At 48.3% G+C, this 16439-nt stretch overlaps 1 long non-coding RNA gene across 1 annotated transcript in view; it reads right to left on the bottom strand.

The window, feature by feature from the left end:
- Nucleotides 1-16194, bottom strand: part of LOC142564103 (uncharacterized) — a 54199-nt gene extending 38005 nt beyond the window's left edge. Inside the window, exon 1 of the long non-coding RNA XR_012824487.1 lies at nucleotides 16078-16194. This is a non-coding gene — a long non-coding RNA (uncharacterized LOC142564103). The remainder of the gene's footprint in view (nucleotides 1-16077) is intronic.
- Between the last annotated feature and the right edge of the window lie 245 nt (nucleotides 16195-16439).

The following is a 16439-nucleotide window of genomic DNA, read 5'->3' as shown; positions in this document are numbered from 1 at the left end:
GCCACGAGCCTTAAGAAAACTTTGTAAATATCTCTATAGTATATATATATATATATATATATATATATATATATATATATATATATATACACAGGTGTGTGTGTGTGTGTATGCGTACGTGCTGTAAAGTATTTCTCACTGTATATACCATAAAAATCACACAGAACCTCGAGTAGCATGTCAGGCGAATAGCCAGACTAACATCTCCAGCACGTCACTAAAGCTTGTTTCTCTCTCTCACTTTTATTTGATATAATCAATTTGAAAAGTCACAAACTCGTTTCAAACCATAAGGACGAAGTTTACGTAAATCTATGTGCTGTTCACCTTTCCTGTGCTGTCTAAACCACCGTATCAGCAGCTTCTGCAGACACTATAGCACCGGATTTCCATCTAGTAATTACTGCAGAAAACTATGGTTTTCGGGAATTCCCCAACGTGACGCTGGCTTCCTCTGATCGGCAGTGATGGAGAACGTCAGCGTGCGGCTCGAAATTCACGATGACGAAGAGGAAGGAAGGCGCAATATTCGAGCCTTTTCTCGAGACACGTGATGTCCGCGAGGATCCGGGAGGGGAAAAAACTTAATGCATGCTTATTCGCAGGCGATTTGCGTTTTGCCTTCTTGGAAGACTATTGATGGGTCGCCGTGTGGGGTGTTTTCCAGGCCACCTGGTCGCGAAGAAAGTGCAGTCCACAGCATCAATTACTGAAAATAAAGCAATGAAGGGGGAACGACTTACCCTCGTCTGATACATAGATTGTGTAACCGAGCTTCCGCCTATTAAAAATGAAGTCCAGTGTATGACTCAGCTGCTTTCTTTGTTCTTTCGTTCATCTACGTAGTAAAAAAGAAAAACATGTTTCGTGCTAGGCTCTCGGAAGGTGCCCTCTCGCACGTGGCTCAGTGTGTGTCCGCTTTTCCTGTGTTACGGCGCGAGCAGCTGGAGTCACGAAAAATACTGAGAGTATGGCCGCGCGCTTTCGAGTATCGGTGGGTGAGCGCGGTTATGGTGTCGTGTGGAAAGTCTCGAAGGCGGCGCGTGCAGGCGGCAAGAGACGCTTGCAAGCGTCTCAACTCGCATTTGGGCATTTGCGTGCACGTGTCGCGGTATAGTTTGGCTTATAGCATGGATAGCACAAATAACAACACATTGTTGTACAAGATATGAAAAAATGCGCAAACTATCCAAAGTTATACAAACCTAATGCAAATATACATTCAAAACAATAATTACATGTGAGAGGTAATTTGCTTCCTCTGTTAAAGCGAGTACTCTATTAATGTTGCGTCTTTTAGGTGTTTTCGTTGGCGATATGTTATAACGCACGCTTTTTTGTTGAGATAACGCACTGATTGTTTTTCGAGTGCGAACTTGCATTAACACCGCTCTTTCTTTTTCGAGGTACAGGCTGCGTCTTGATAAAGCTTACAGAGCAGTAGCGTGCTGGATGTTCTTCCCTGGCTTTTTTTTTTAATTCTGTGGCGGCCGCGCTGCTGAGACAAGGACTGAGGAAAGTAGGAGCTGGACGTGCGTCCAACTCTCAACTAAGTTTTTCTTCGTTTTATTTTTATTACTTTATTTACGCACGAAAATTGGGCGATGCACGCGCGCGACATCGGAGCACCGAAAGCGACTGCTTCTCCGTTGCAAACTTTGTGTCCCAAATTTTGGGCTGCCAAGTTGGGGGTATGACCGTTCCACATACGCGGTCCTTACACGCGTCTACACGGTAGTCAAATCAAGTGAAGTCATGTTTATTTTCCTTCACCGAAAGGTAGGAACAGCCGTACAATAGCGGCTACATACGGGAGCTTGACGGGGCGGTGGCCCCCAGGGTTCGATGGACGAGCAGTGCACAGCAGTATCCACTTGAATATTAACTACTGCAACAACAACATACGTTCGGGTGAGCACACAGCAAGAAAAAAGAAAAGCGCAGATATACATACATAACGGTAACAGGTTGTAGATCTGCCAAAACTGGGATATTCGTCCAGTGAAAATACGGCAATGAAACAAAACCCAAACTCGAACAAAACGGACCGAAGATGACTGTACAAGCTTCTCCGAGGGGGAACTGCCAGTGTAAAACGTGGCCTATACTTATAGGTATAATTCACGAGGACCATCGAAAAAAAATTGAATTCTGGATCTATTGGGATAGTTCTCAGCGAGTTCATTTAGAAGTGCGGGTAACCTAAACTGAAGCATTTGTGCGCCTTAACTTGTGCGGCAAGTGTTTGCATGCAAATGCTCTGCATGGCGTGTTTTATTATTTGGTACTTTCTCCATGAGCTTCGCGATGTCAGTGATAGTGTTGTTGTTATTTTTAAAACGCTTGTTAAAATAACCATAAAAAAGCTTCCGTCCCCAGGAAGTAGATCCATCAGGGCGGGGAAAGGGACGAAAGGGGAGGTGAGGTCAGATATTATCAACAATTTGGGTCTTCTAGAAATCGGAGTAATGACACTGAACATGAGGCGCCGCCTCTAGGGGGGCCAGTGGGAAGGTGCCAGGCGTCCAAATCCTGAGGCCTCAGAGCAGGCAGGATGTCGCTCTTCCACGATGCTCGGCAAGAGCCGAGCAGCCCCAGAGTATACGTCGATGTTCCAGCAGCTCTGGACAGGAATGGCAAGTGGCTGAGCGCCAGGTCTGGAGGTGCATTTTGGCGCGGTGCGCGGGTGTCACTGCTGTCTCCGTGACGACGCGCCGCAGGCGTGTGGCTTCAGCGCGGGTGGACCTCCCCGGCAGAGGCGTAGTATTTTCTGGGAGGATGTTCCGGGGCGCGGCCCTTCGAGCCGCCTACGCCTCTGCCAGGACTGTGTCCGGGTCGATGGGGTATGAGTCGTCAGGCAGATGTGGCCGAGTCTCTGAGGGGCAGGAAAGAAGCTCCCTTGCCACAGAGTCGGCCATTCGTTTGCCAGCGACCCTAGCGTGACCTGGTACCCATGCGAGGCGGACAGCGTGACCAGCCTCGTCGGCGATTCGCATCGCCCGGTGTACCAAGTGGACAGCACCATTGCGCGAGTACAGCCGGCGCAGGCCATTATGGAGGCCTGCGAGTCTGTGTAGTGTGATGCGTGAAGTCTGCAAAAGGAGGCTTAAGAGGAAGCTTTAGCTCGGGCCCAACTCCGACGTGGCCTATTCAAATACATGTAAAATGGAAAAAAAGAAACTTTTTTTTAGATAACTCCTGGACCGATTTTAATGAAATTTGTTGCATTTGAGAGGGAAAGTTAAAATCTAGTGACTGTTGGAAGCGGAATTTCGATTTAGGGCTTGAATTTTTGTTAAAAAGACTTTCAAATATTCGACCATTTGAAAAAATAATAGAATCACGAAGTTTACAAATTCATAGCTCTGCATCAAGAACAGATATCGCGGTTTTGTAAACGTCATCCATTAGATCATTCAGAGCGGACAAATTCGTTATGTCATTTTACATCTTACGTGAATTTGTTACGTTGGTTACAAGGGTTCTGCAAAAGCTGTATTTCCATATTACAATTTTTTTATATTCACGTGTAACATATAAATTTTGTCCGCTTTAGATGTACTATTATATATAGATGCAATTCACAGAATTGTATTATCATTTTTCGTTGTTGAGTTACATAGTTGTAAACTTGATAGTTTCGTCTTTTGGAAATGTTCGATTATTGCCAATTTTTAATAAAAAATTGTCGACCTAACTCAGAAATTCGAAACCAACAATCACTAGATTTTATTTTTTTTCTTTTAAATGCAACAAACCTCGTCAAGTTTGGTGCAGTAGTTGCCGAGAAAAATGAATTATCCTTTTACATGTATTTACATAGGAACACCCGAGAAAGCTTCCTCTTAAAGGCACACTAAAGTTTACTATGAAGTCAAGTTAAAGTGATAAAGCAATGCTCTAGAACGTCTAAGCCGTCAATATTATTGCGAACAGAGCTTTAGTAACCGAGAAATTGAGGTAAATGCATGACACGATTTGAGACCCCCCAGCGACATTCCGGTACTAGCCCGATGACGAAGGCACTCCTCAGCATAATTTATGTCACTAGTACTGAACCACTCGTATTAAAAAGATAATTTCATTAGGTTATAGGACGGAAGAAAATGCTACTTGTCTACTTCTGTTCGATTCTAAGAAAAAATAGCATTTTGACGTTACCCTTCAGTAGTATGGGTGGTCGAAAGGTTTTGTTTTCGCTTGACTCTGCGCCGCGCGCGCTTTGGAGTTTCAGTTGTTTCGTTATCGCGTCGTGCTGCGCTGGTTCTGCTGGCTCGCGAAACTTGCATTTGGAACAAGCAGTGAGAATACCATGTCCATGCGATGTCGTGTGATGCGCGAACGGTCCGCGGAACTTGGTCAAGGGCAGATGCAGCGGCGAATAGAACGTTACTTATCACTGTGTGCCAACGAGTGAACCTCTCCGTTCGAAGTGGTTAAGTGCCGTACCTCTGTCACAGCACGTTGGCAAAGGGACGAAAATCGCATAGTGTGCTCGCTGCACTTTCGTCCAGAGGATTACGAGTTCAACGCCGACTTACTGAAGTCGTGTGGAGTACCTTTCAAAGCAATGCTTTCCCGTAGCGCTGTTCCGTCGGTCTTGCCTGCATTCTCCGAAGCGCAAGAACTGCAGGTCGAAGATGGGGCGGTGAGTGCGGCATTTGGTTTTCACGAAGGAAAAGCTACAAATCTGCGAATATGTACAGCCATGACATACAGTTGCCGTCGTAGTAGTACGCAACCACGCCGGCAGCGCGAGCCCTCAACGGCAGGTCACATTCACCAGTGCTTAAATCGCTGAAGTCGAGCCCACCATCGTGAGCCAATGTGTCGTTTTCAGAGTCGTCCATTGCAACGAGCGTCAAAGTTGGCGCCATAAAATAAAGAACCAGCTTATCGTCGCGCGCTTTCCCTTCCGCTAGTCACCATAGTTCCGTTTTCGCGCTGCTGTCGGCTCTGTCTTTTTTCTGTTCCTGGCTGCGCGTTTGCGTTTCGCGCAGAAAAGCCGTAGCATCGTCTGCGGGCGCCGTTTTACTCACCAACGGCGCAACATCACTATAAGACGATGAGGTCACCACTCCTCGATGGGAGGGCGGGCGATTTGAACTGTGCTAAAGGTACGCGGACGCTTCAGAACACATTTTCTCTTAAAATAAGTCTCTTCTTCGCATGAAACAAGCGTTTCGAGGCTTCTGGGATGATATTTCAACAGTACACGTTGACTTAATATTAACCTTTAGTGTCCCTTTAAGGACGGCGTCACATGCGGCAGGCAATAGTACGCTATGGCGTACGCTATGGTGTAGACAGCGTGTTGATGGGGAGGAACGTCGCGAACTTCTGCTTCATGCCGCCTTGCGTACGACATCTGCCTCTGCGTGATCTGCAATCACGTTTTAGGGGAATCGGTGCAAAGTCCCCGATCAGGAGACAATCCCGCGGAGCAGGGAAAGAGGGCAGAGCCGTTGAGGGGACTGGCAGATGAAGAAGCGAGAGGATGCTGCGACGGGATATTGTGTATCTTAGTCGGAACAGATGTGAATACTTCGCAGCCTCGGCTATTGCATCAATCGGATTAATCTGGGCCATTTGGGCAAGGTGGTGTAAGGGGGTGAAACGCGGCAGGCCGGTAACAACTCTCATGGCTTCGTGGTGGAGCGATTGAAGTTCTTGTCATTGCTTTTGGGCCATACTGTAGAAGTTATAGCCGTATACAGGACGTGAAATAAGTAGAGCAGTCACGAGGGGACAGAAAGTTCGCTCCTCACTTCACCAGTTTTTGGACGCGATGCGGCGGATTAGGTGGAGTATCTGATGGCAGGTCCGAGTGATGTTGCGAAGCCATGTTGCTGCGCCACCATCTGCATCAATGTAGATGCCTAGAACTCGAACACTGTACTGCTGAGATATTTGCTCGCCATCAAAGGTGAACGAAAATTGCGAGGCAGAACGGGCTGCTTTCGTGCTCGGTATACTACGAAGTTTTGTCAGCAGAAGGCATGAGTCCAACCTCCTTCAGAAATGTGGCAATGGTGTCGAATCCAGCTTGAATGGCGTCGGACTGGTCGCCGTCGGAGACCAGTCCATAGTTGGTTGGTCCATATTGTGATGTCGTCAGTATACACACTGAAGGCAGTCCAGGTAACTGAGCCAGGCGATAACAGAGTGGTGCCATCACCAAGTTGAATAGTAATGGCGAGAGGACTGCGCCTTGCGGCACTCCCACTCGTGATTCCTTCGATGTGGAGAGTGTCTGCCCTACGGCAACTTGAAATTCTCGGTCATAGAGAAATCCGCGTATGTATGCCTGGGGTTTGCCTGTGATACCGGCGCCAGCTGCGGAATCGAGGATCGAGGGGTGAAGTACGGAGTCGAACGGCTTGCGTATGTCGACCGTAACCAAAAGCTTCACATCCAAGCGATGACGAGTGTGTACAAGGTCCTGCGAGAGTAGTGCCAAACTGTCTTGCGTGCTGTGCCGATGGCGGAAGCCAGTTTCGCAGGCATAGAGGACATTGTTGCTTTCGACGTGCCAGTCAAGGCGACGCAATGCCATTTTTTTCCAGCCTGAGAAGTCAGTGATATAGGCCGAAGGTTGCTCAGAACAGAGGGCGATTTTCCAGGCTTGGGGATGGGTATGACCGTTGAAAGCTGCCACGAAGTGGGCAGCTTCCCAAATGTCCCAAAACTGATTAAAAAGATCAAGGAGTTCCTCCAGGGCATTGTCGGGAAGGTTGCAGAGCATAGCGCATGTAACGCTGTCCGGGCCTGGTGCACTGGACGTATTAGTGGAAAGCAGTGCAGCACGAAGTTCCGCCTTTGTCAAAGGTGAGCTCACGCCATCGTCCATCGTAGGTGGGCTTGGGTTTGAAGTAATATTCGAAGGATCGTATGAGGGTGGAGGGTTCACTGGGAAAAAAGCGGCTCCGGCTATATCTGCAACTTCTTGTGTGGTGATTCGGAGGGAAAGAGCTAGGTCTTCTCCTGCTGTGCGAAGGTAGGCGCGTTGGGATAGTCTTCTGAAGGTGCGCCAAACGCGGCCGGCTCCTGTGTGGGTGTCGAACGATTCACAATACCGCTGCCAATTTTCACGAGCCAGTTGGTTGGCGTATTCCTTTGAGTCGGCAGTTGCGCGTTTAAGGCGAATTATGTCAGGCATGGTTTTTCCGCGGGCTAGATAGATATCTTGGCCTTCTTGCCTGGCCGCCCAAAGGTTGAGGAGATGTTGGTCGGGGACTGGAGCAGAGTCGGGAAGCTGCAAAGTACGCGTGGCGGTTTGTCTGGCTTCTTGCAAGCGGTCCAACAATGTTCGTTCTGGGGAGAGATCTCAGAGAGCAGCTCTGAGTGCGTCCCACTTAATAATGGGAACAGGTGAGCGGGCCTTTGCGCGCCTCAGGGACGCGAGTTGTATTCGGATAGGGAAGTGGTCGCTGCCCCTGGGGAGGTATTCTGCAGGAGTCCACCTAGTGGACTGTCCATTTTGGCCGCTGCTGATTGGATGCAGCTGTACGAGGGAGGAGGAGATGAGCGGCCCCAGCCAATCAGCAGCGGCCGAAATGGACAGTCCACTAGGTGGATTCCTGCAGAATACCTCCCCTGGCGTCTGCAAGGATATTCCAGGTACCGGAAAGTTTCTGAAAGAGCCACGTAAGGTCCGGTGTGGTATAGCTGATTGAGCCGCATGTAGAGGATAACGGGTGGACCTGTTTAGCGGATTGAGCAATGAAAGGTGAACTCGCTCTGCGGCTTGTAAAGCAGATGAACCGCGGGCACTATCATGTCCATAGCTCAACGCGCGATGTTGGACATTGAAGTCACTTCCAATGACACAGAGATGGGGAGTGAGGTTTGGAATTTTGGAAAGCCATGACGCGTCCGTGTCACCGGGAGCAGGTTTCCAGTACACCGATGACACAGACAGTGGCTGGGAGCCAAACTGCACAATCACTGTTGTGATTTCGCGAGTCACTGTGTTACGGTGAGACGTTGATACTTGCGTTGCCGGTATTGAGCGTTTCACCAGAACGTGAGCAAAACCGGGGGAGGCAGAGTTTGTTGGCGAGCATAGCTGAGTAGTATAGAAGCGGAGTATAGAAGGCTGGTTGAAGACGCGGTAACCCTTTAGGGTGAGGGGCGAGAGGATAGCTTCTTGCAGCAATATAATATCTGGGACTGAGTCGTGAGCGATCCTAACTGAGAATTCGGCTTTTTAGATGCGGATACCACGACAGTTCCATTGAAGGATAGCGTAAGGGATTCCCTTAGGTTCTGAAGCCATGTTGTGCTTTGACGTTTAGGAGGGGCGAAATCGTGCTCATCATCCTGGCGAAAACATTTTCCACTGTTTGAGTGAACTGGGTGGTTAGGTGAATGAGTTCGTCTTGTAGGCGACGGTTTAGCCTTTCCTCAAGCGATGCCAGGCTGCTCGGTAGGGTTCGGGCATAGGGGCCATCTGTTTTGGTTTTGGTTGCGGGACAGATGATTTTTATGCACCAGGCGTAGAGACCGCAGGTGTCTGTGCACGCAAGTTTGGCGAGTTAGCTTTCTAGCAACTTTATTATAAGACTGAGCTGGCTTAGATTTATTGGTGCCTGTGGACGTCGAGGCTGTTGTACGATAAAGGTTTGGGTGATGAGGGAGTCTTGGCCACTCCAGCGAGTCGATGATATGGCGGCTCAGTGAAGGTGGAGACTGGGAGCTGTGGTCTTGTGGTTGCGATCTGTTAACAATTATTTCATTGTTATTATTGGTGGGTGCTTTGGGAGCAGTGGTGCGGGTGGTTGGGGGCGTCTAGCTGCGATGCCGAGCGATGCGTACCTTCCGCTGGGAGCGACGCTGTTTCGTGAGTGGTCTCTTTAAAGGGCAATAGTTATCGGTGGCGATGTGCGGGCCTTGAATATTTCCAGTGAGAGTGTGATCTTTCTTAATCCTGACTTGTAAAGCAGGGAGACTCTAAAATCGTACAGCGATATCACATCCAACAATTCGAAACTTTTGGAACAGTGGCTGTGTATGGGAGCTAGCGGTAAGGAAGTTTGTAAATTAGTCAAATAACTCGCTTCTGTAACAATAGAAACGTGTTGATATTTTTTGCCGCCGTAGAGTTGTCCACATAGGAGTGAACCATAATTTAGAGCAGAATAAATGTTCGACGTGTATGTATACATTTTGGGGGGCTGGGGGAAAGTTTTCCGCCAATCGTTACGCTAATCTGTTCTTTCGGCTTCTCGTCACCCACCGCCGGGATATATACCGCCTTAGCGTCACTTGCGCTGCTGAGGTCGCGTGTGCGATCCCCGCCGCGGCCCCATTTCCGCGGGGAATAAATGCAGCAGTGCTCGTGCGCTGGGCTTAGGCTTGCACGTTACACGAAGAGCCACGGGTGGTCAGAATTAAGCTGCGTTTGCGTCGCGACGAGACGGAAAGAAGTGTGCGTCCTTCCACTTAGACAAGCAACCAAAAAGCCCTTTATTATAATAATCAGGAAGCAGCGGCTTTTACAGCATCGCTAGTGCCACAGTAACGCTTTAACTGCTGACGCGGCCTAAGCTGGCGAGCTATCTTATCGCACGTCTCTCTCTCTCTCTCTCTCTCTCTCTCTCTCTCTCTCTCTCTCTCTCTCTCTCTCTCTCGTTTTTGAAGCCGGGGCACAACGCAACGGTGTGCCTCATCACGAGATCGCGGCGTTGACTCGTAAAGCCCCTCGGATGCTTACCTGAGCGACCCACAGGCTCGTTGGTTATGGCGTTCTCGAGCTGAGCACGAAATCGTGGAATAGATTCCCGGCCGCGGTGGCTGCATTGTGAACGCAGCCGAGGCGAACTTTAAGGAATCCCAGTTGGTCAAAATTATTCCGCATCTCTCCGCTATACCATATGGCTCTACGGTGGCACTCACGCTCACATCGCCCGAGCTTCTCCGGGACGAATCAAAAGGGGTCCGAAATGGCGGTCGACTCGCTGCGCACAATAAGTGCACCGACATACTTGGCGTGTCGTTTTTTTTCTATCTCGCTTGTGTCGCCGTCCAGTTGGCACTTGCAGGTTTTACTGAAGAACTCTTGGCTGATGGGTGCGGATTTATGAAGGCTAATTAAACAGCGCGCAAAAACACGGGACATAGAAAAAAACACACGCGCAGAAAAGAAAAAAAAATGAAAGGAATAAAAAGAGGGCAATAGAAGTAGAAAAAAGAATCTGTTCAAACACCGAAGAGATTTCTTGTCTGTGACGCGGAAGTGTATTATGAGATTTTGCTTGTGCTGTCATGAGAGAGAGATAATTTATTTGAGTGAAGGCAGAGAGGTCGGCCTGAGGTAACGCGCTCTATCCTGCTACTCTGCACAGGAGAAGGGGAAACAGAGACATAAAGGCGTGATGAGGGATGATAATGACATAGAAAGAGCGATGCGCAACGGTGAAAGCAAGTTCAACATTCTGATAATAAACATCCAGAAAGTTCGTTCATGAAGCCACTATCTGGTTCCGTATCTAGCCAGTAGTCACCAATTCAAGTGAACTTAAAGGCGCTAGGACGAAGCTGGTGTGTGAGCCTCCCCTGCGTGAGCAGCAGAAGCGCCAAACAAAAGCTTTATAGCATGCGAAGAGCTGCGAAAAGCGGCTCCAGAACGGCGAGCACCTGCAGGGCAGTTTTAGCAGCCGGATTCTTGAGACCACCGAGAATCACACGCATTGACTCTACCAGGTGCTTCAGCATTTCCTGTACGCTCTCTTTCTCGTTGTGTCGATCTCCTTGCTTGGTTTCATTGGCCCTTCGTTCTTGGCTTCATGGCGCAGAGGACCACTAGGGCCCGCTGGCATGGCCGTGGACCTAGAGGGCAGCAAAGGCCATTCCGTGCATTTATCAGCCAATAGAAATGAATGTTTGCCGCGTGCTGTCATCGATCTTGAATTAGCAGTAGGCGCCGTTACCGTCCTCGATGCATGCACAGGCGTCGTGGCGGCCGTGCCCCGCTATGTAGTTTTTCTGAAATGGCTTTGTGGCGCTTCTTTTGCGAGCGTTGGTCACTTTGGCGAACATATTGAGCAGCCTCTTTACGTGAAGATTGGTCTCTTGCCATTTTTCGAAGAATACGAACTTCTTGTTTCATGTTTGGGCATTCCTTCGAAGTCGCTTCGTGAGAGCCAGTACAGTTGGGACATTTAAATGAAGACGCATCACAGTCAGTGGTATTATGCTCTCCGCCGCAATGCGAGCAGGTAACTTCACTTCTACAAACAGCGCTCACGTGTCCTATATTTAGACATTTCCGGCACTGAACGGGCCTCGGAACGAATGGTCGTACACGGTGTATCACGTAGCCCACTTTGACAGACGCTGATAATGTCGAAGAAGCAAATATTGATACATCGGGAGTTCCCCAAGCGGTGAATCTCAAGAATGCGCACCGATGACCTCAAATGACCCTTCAGGTCCGCATGCTTGATGTCAAGCTCCACGTCGGAAATCACACCAGTCGTTGTCTCCTTCCCGTAAGTAATAAAGGAGCGGACGGGGATAGCTCTTAACTGTGTAATGGTCTTTAGCTTCTCCAGTATTGCGGAATTTTTCACATCTATTGTCAGGATGTTCTTGCGAGCGTTGATCCTGATCTCGTTGATTTGCCCAGGGGCCACACTTTCAAGATATTCGGTTAGAAACTGCCTGCTGAGGGAGTTCATGCTGTGTGACGTCGAGAGCGGCACGTAAGAAACCATGAAGGATTCCTGCTCACTCTTATTCGATGAAGTCGTCTCAGTCGACATACGGCGCATCTTCTTAATACTGCGGCCCATGACTACGGTGTACTCGCGGTCAGAGTCAATGGCTTCTGGCGATGAGCTCTCCCACGAATCGAGCTGGTCCGAGCTTCCAAAGGCACGTCGTCCAAAAGTGAGCGATGAAGCAGACGACAGACCTTGTTCAGGTGGTCGTGGGAACATCTTCGTGCTCATCTTTCATGAAGTGACTCTCACGAAAATGGGAAATACGTAAAAAAAAGCATAACAGCGAGAGGCCCAGAGCACCAGTGAGCTCTGGGCACTCCTTCCTCTTCCTCCGTGCTGTCGTAAAGTTTATATCAGATGATCGGGCGGATGCCTAAGTTACAGGTTCGGGGAGCATAAAAACGACACGGGAGCCAATAAAATAATCTGGGTGGGAGCCGGCTTTTCGCGACAAAAACATACTAGGTCATAGAAAGTGTAAGTTCGCAATAAAGCTTGTGGAGTCAGTTCACATCGTTAACAGGGAATCAGTGTGTGTGAGTGTTGCCTCGACGCACCCGACCACAAAAAGTGGAAGCGTTCTTTCTGGTGTCGCTTGAGAGGCCTCGACTGCCTCGAGCGGCCAGTCGCGCACCAATTTTGCGTGCATTTGCGGGCTTCCTTAAAGCTCGGAAAAACGCTCTTATGTAGGACGTATTGAGCAACAGAAAGCTGTATCGGGAGTTTTTCATGTTGCTCTAGAATTTTTCTCATTGACACCTTTATAATTTTAAATCACAATATTTGAGAAGCCGATTAACTAATTAAGACTAATTAGGTAATTGTGCGGAATGCAAAGAATAATCTGAGTACCTCCAAGCGACGGCAAACAACGTTACCTCGGTTCTGTCCAGCTACGTGGCATTTGCATATATTAAAATCTTGGTGCATGATATTTGGGACACCCTGTACAGTGGAGTATAACTTGACGTGTCACCCAAGCTGCAGTGATTGCGTTTCGTGCATGCGCAGAGCATTTCTGTGGGTGGCAGTCTCTTTTCTTTTTTCCCATAATTTCAATTCGTGAAGTGTCAACGCGTCGCGGCATCCCGCGTCTTTGAGCGCTCTTCGTTTATTAATAATGGATATGTCGCGCTACATCGGTCATCTCTAATTTCCAAGGGATCACAGCGCGCGCGGCCTTCTCCGCACTTGCGCAAATGGCAGAGCCGTACGTAGCAATGTGCCCACAACTTATATTTAGAAAGGCCGGTTACAGAAGACGCCCGTGGCAAAGAACGACGCGATTTGCATCACCCTTCTTTGTGTCTGACCTTGGCAAGAAGGAAAGAGGTGAGTCATGTGACTTTTTTTTTTGTTTCTTACCTTTCTACGCTTCCCCCTTCTCATGTGCGTCAATGACCGCGTGGTCCAGCCTTTCCCACGCCACTTCTCGGCGAGAGATGGGCGATTATAAGTGTGACTCAGCGTCGCCCGCTTGTGCGACGGGCCCTCGCGGACGTAATTGCTCCGCGAAGTGGCCGCGCTACGCTAAGCCTTCGCGTGGTATTTGGTCTTCTAGATGCGGATCACTTCTTGGTTCACGTCGTTCTCGTTCGATAAGCCTCGTTTTGTTCGCACTATAGTGTCGAGGGAACGTGTCAACACTTCATAACCTGTCCCTCATAACCGACTGCACAGTTCCGGGACGCCATACCCCATGGTTATTTTTTGGTTTTATATCGAGCTCGTAATTGCTCATTTCACCAGTTTATCAAATGTTTTTCTTTTTCGGTATTTTTCTTCTCTTTGTTGGCTGGTAACTAAGGTAACTAAAGTTGGTAACTTAACGTCAATTAATGCGTTTTAGGTAATTAGCGAAAACATATTCCTGGAGATGTCTGCTTAGCCACGTAGGTAGCTTATCTGCGAAATCTTTCTGTATTTGCTTTTATCTCTACAGTCACCTTTCTATCTCCAAGAACGGCAAGGGCCTAGAGCTATATGACGGCTTTTTAAATGGCCCCTCACCAGGTCTGCCCACATTGAGCCGACAAGCAGTACTTATCAAGAAATATGCACTTTCTCGGCATTTCGATATATTCTCTAATGACCCCTAATTTCCCGGCATATTCACTGCGTAAGCAGCTAGGAGCTCGAGGTAGTGTGCTATCCGTCACGCGGACAAGTCGATCGTCATCGAACCCCTCCACCATAACCCGCTTCACCTTCGTCATAAGTTAAAGAAAAACTAAACTTTGACTCCACTGAGCGCTTGTCTCGGCGGATTCATGCAGTTGGGATCTCCACGCATAGCCATCGCGATCATGACAATTTCGACGCTTGGCAATTTCTGATATGTTTCGCGCTTCACACAGACTGAGAGCAGTGGCGCCTGTACATGCATTTTGGAGGGCCCAACACGAAATACTTTACCTAATGCTCTAATTTAGATGTCTGAGACATTGCTGCAGCGCTTGGGGGGGAAAAGAAACACCTTACAAGGAAACGGAAAACGCGACATACACCTTGTCTTTTCTTTGCTGTTCTTTAGATATGTTTATATTTCCAACAAGCGCTGGAAATGTCCCAGGTACAATGCTGCGGCGGAAAAGGGCGACTTCGTGCGCATCTGAAAAAAAAGTTTTTGTTCTTGATAAGGGCAGGATTTGCCATGACAGCCTTCTCATGGCCTGCTGCTGTCCCAGAAAACGAGCTCACAGTCGGAGGATTGGCTAAGTCTGTAGTTTTCCTTTTCTTTCTTGCCTCTTTACACTACCCGACACTTGACCTATCGCAAAAAGTTTGCTGCACCATTTCACTTGACCGCCACCAAGAAAAAACAACTTTTTGCCTGAGCAGAGGGGGCCCGTGAGATTGTGCTCGACTTCGAGTCGGCACGCGGATGTTGCGGCCATCGCTTCAATAAGAGCCGCGACAAACGGGACAGGGCATGCGAAGGGTCACGGAGGAAGTCAAAGAACATTCGTATACCCCCAGAAAACCTCTTCCGTTGCGGTTATCGCCAGGCGTCTTTCGCAGTTCTTCTCGCATTGCTTTCTTGTTTTCCTTCGGGTCACGTGCGTCGACTACTCGCCACCACGGTCGAGTCCTTCCCGCGCCACAGGAGAGAGACGTAATTACGTGTGACTCAGCGCCGCTTGGTTGTGGTGCTGCGTGTAGTTCCTCGAGGACGCGACCACGCGCGCCGGAGAGGTCGCACTTGGCGGTTACGTGGCGTTTTTTATTTAGGTCGTGCGCTCAGGTAATATATATATATATATATATATATATAGTATGCAACACCGTAGGTCTTAAGAGTATATCGTACAACGTGCTTCCTAAATTATTTATTCTTCTATCGTTGCATATATATATGCTGTGTTTAGTCGTCAGACCATTGACGACCAAATATCTTAGGCTTTATAATTGTAACTTGCACCAGATTTTTCGAATATATTTTTTTTCGTTTAACACCTTGGCTAAAGATAGCGGGGCCACCCTCTATAATTATATAGAAAGGAAAAAAATATATATGAAAGAAAGAAAATGTGAAAGGACCGGCATATGTACTTGCCGGATAACTTGTGCGACAAATTGGACATAGGAGAGGAAGCATGGAAGCCACTTTTTGCAGCGTAATGCTCTTTCGGACGGGCTGCGTTCAGGAGAGAGGTAGAAAGAGAATCAACGAGTCGATGTGACCTCCTCCTCAAGCTACTTTTCCTAGTGTTCAAAAGTTAATTTCGATAGGCGTTAGTTTGCACTTCGGCATAAAACATTTTCTACATACGATGGAGAAGCCCTGCCTTCCCCATGAAGTTAAATAATGAGCAGAAATGTGGTCCACGAGTCCATTTGAGCGAGCCCGTCGGCCGGTTGGGATGCGTCTTTTGTAGCTCATAAAATACCTGCCGCTGTGACTCAATGACCCATTCACAATGTTCTATATCTCCTGGGAATAAGGTCGCTGGTTCGATTAATTGCCGCGGCGGCAGCTTCTCGTTTGAGGCAAAAACAATTGTCTATGCTAACGTCGGCGTGCATTAAAGAACTGCAATAGGTCAAAATTAGTTGAAAGCGCTCGGTCATTCGTTTATTGTCCTAAGTGCGTATATATATATGTGGCTTCTTGATATTTGACAAAAGTAGGGAGACAGTGATTCTTTGTCTTCCTTTTGTTTTTTCAACTGCGTGTGCAGTTTGTTAGATTCTGAAGCATTCACGCTTTTTGAAGTCGCTTACCATTTGTCACCGTCTGGACGTCACCGCGCTCTGTCGACGAGCAGCAGAGCGTGTCGCCACGAGCACGCGGCTGCGCTGCCGCCTCATTCAGTTCGGCAAAAATTAATTTTCGCAAAGTCATACTCACTCGAACTGTCCCGGCAGGGAAGCTTAATAGACGTGGCCAAGCTTTAACAAGTGTCCAGGAGAAGATTATTGCTCAGAGCGGCGAACAGCGTTTAACGGAGTCGTGTGCTCTTTGTGCTTGCTCGGTGCCTCTCTGTTAACAAGACTGAACATGAGGATCACGTGTTAAAATATGCGGCGCGAATCTCTCGTGGAGCGGTAATTAAATGTCATAAAACTAAATGCTATGCACCACAACTGCTTTCACTTTCATCCAATACAACATGTGGCGTACGTCACGCAATGTTTACCGTTTATGTACTGCACGGCTCACAACTTTAGCGTCGTGCAGTTTTTATGTTTGTGCGCCACACCGTTCGCAAG

The sequence above is a fragment of the Dermacentor variabilis genome, chromosome 11 (genome assembly GCF_050947875.1).
Source record: "Dermacentor variabilis isolate Ectoservices chromosome 11, ASM5094787v1, whole genome shotgun sequence".
Classification (NCBI taxonomy): domain Eukaryota; kingdom Metazoa; phylum Arthropoda; class Arachnida; order Ixodida; family Ixodidae; genus Dermacentor; species Dermacentor variabilis.
The sequence above is the reverse complement of the archived record's forward strand: the minus strand, read 5'-3'. Positions and strand labels throughout refer to the sequence as shown.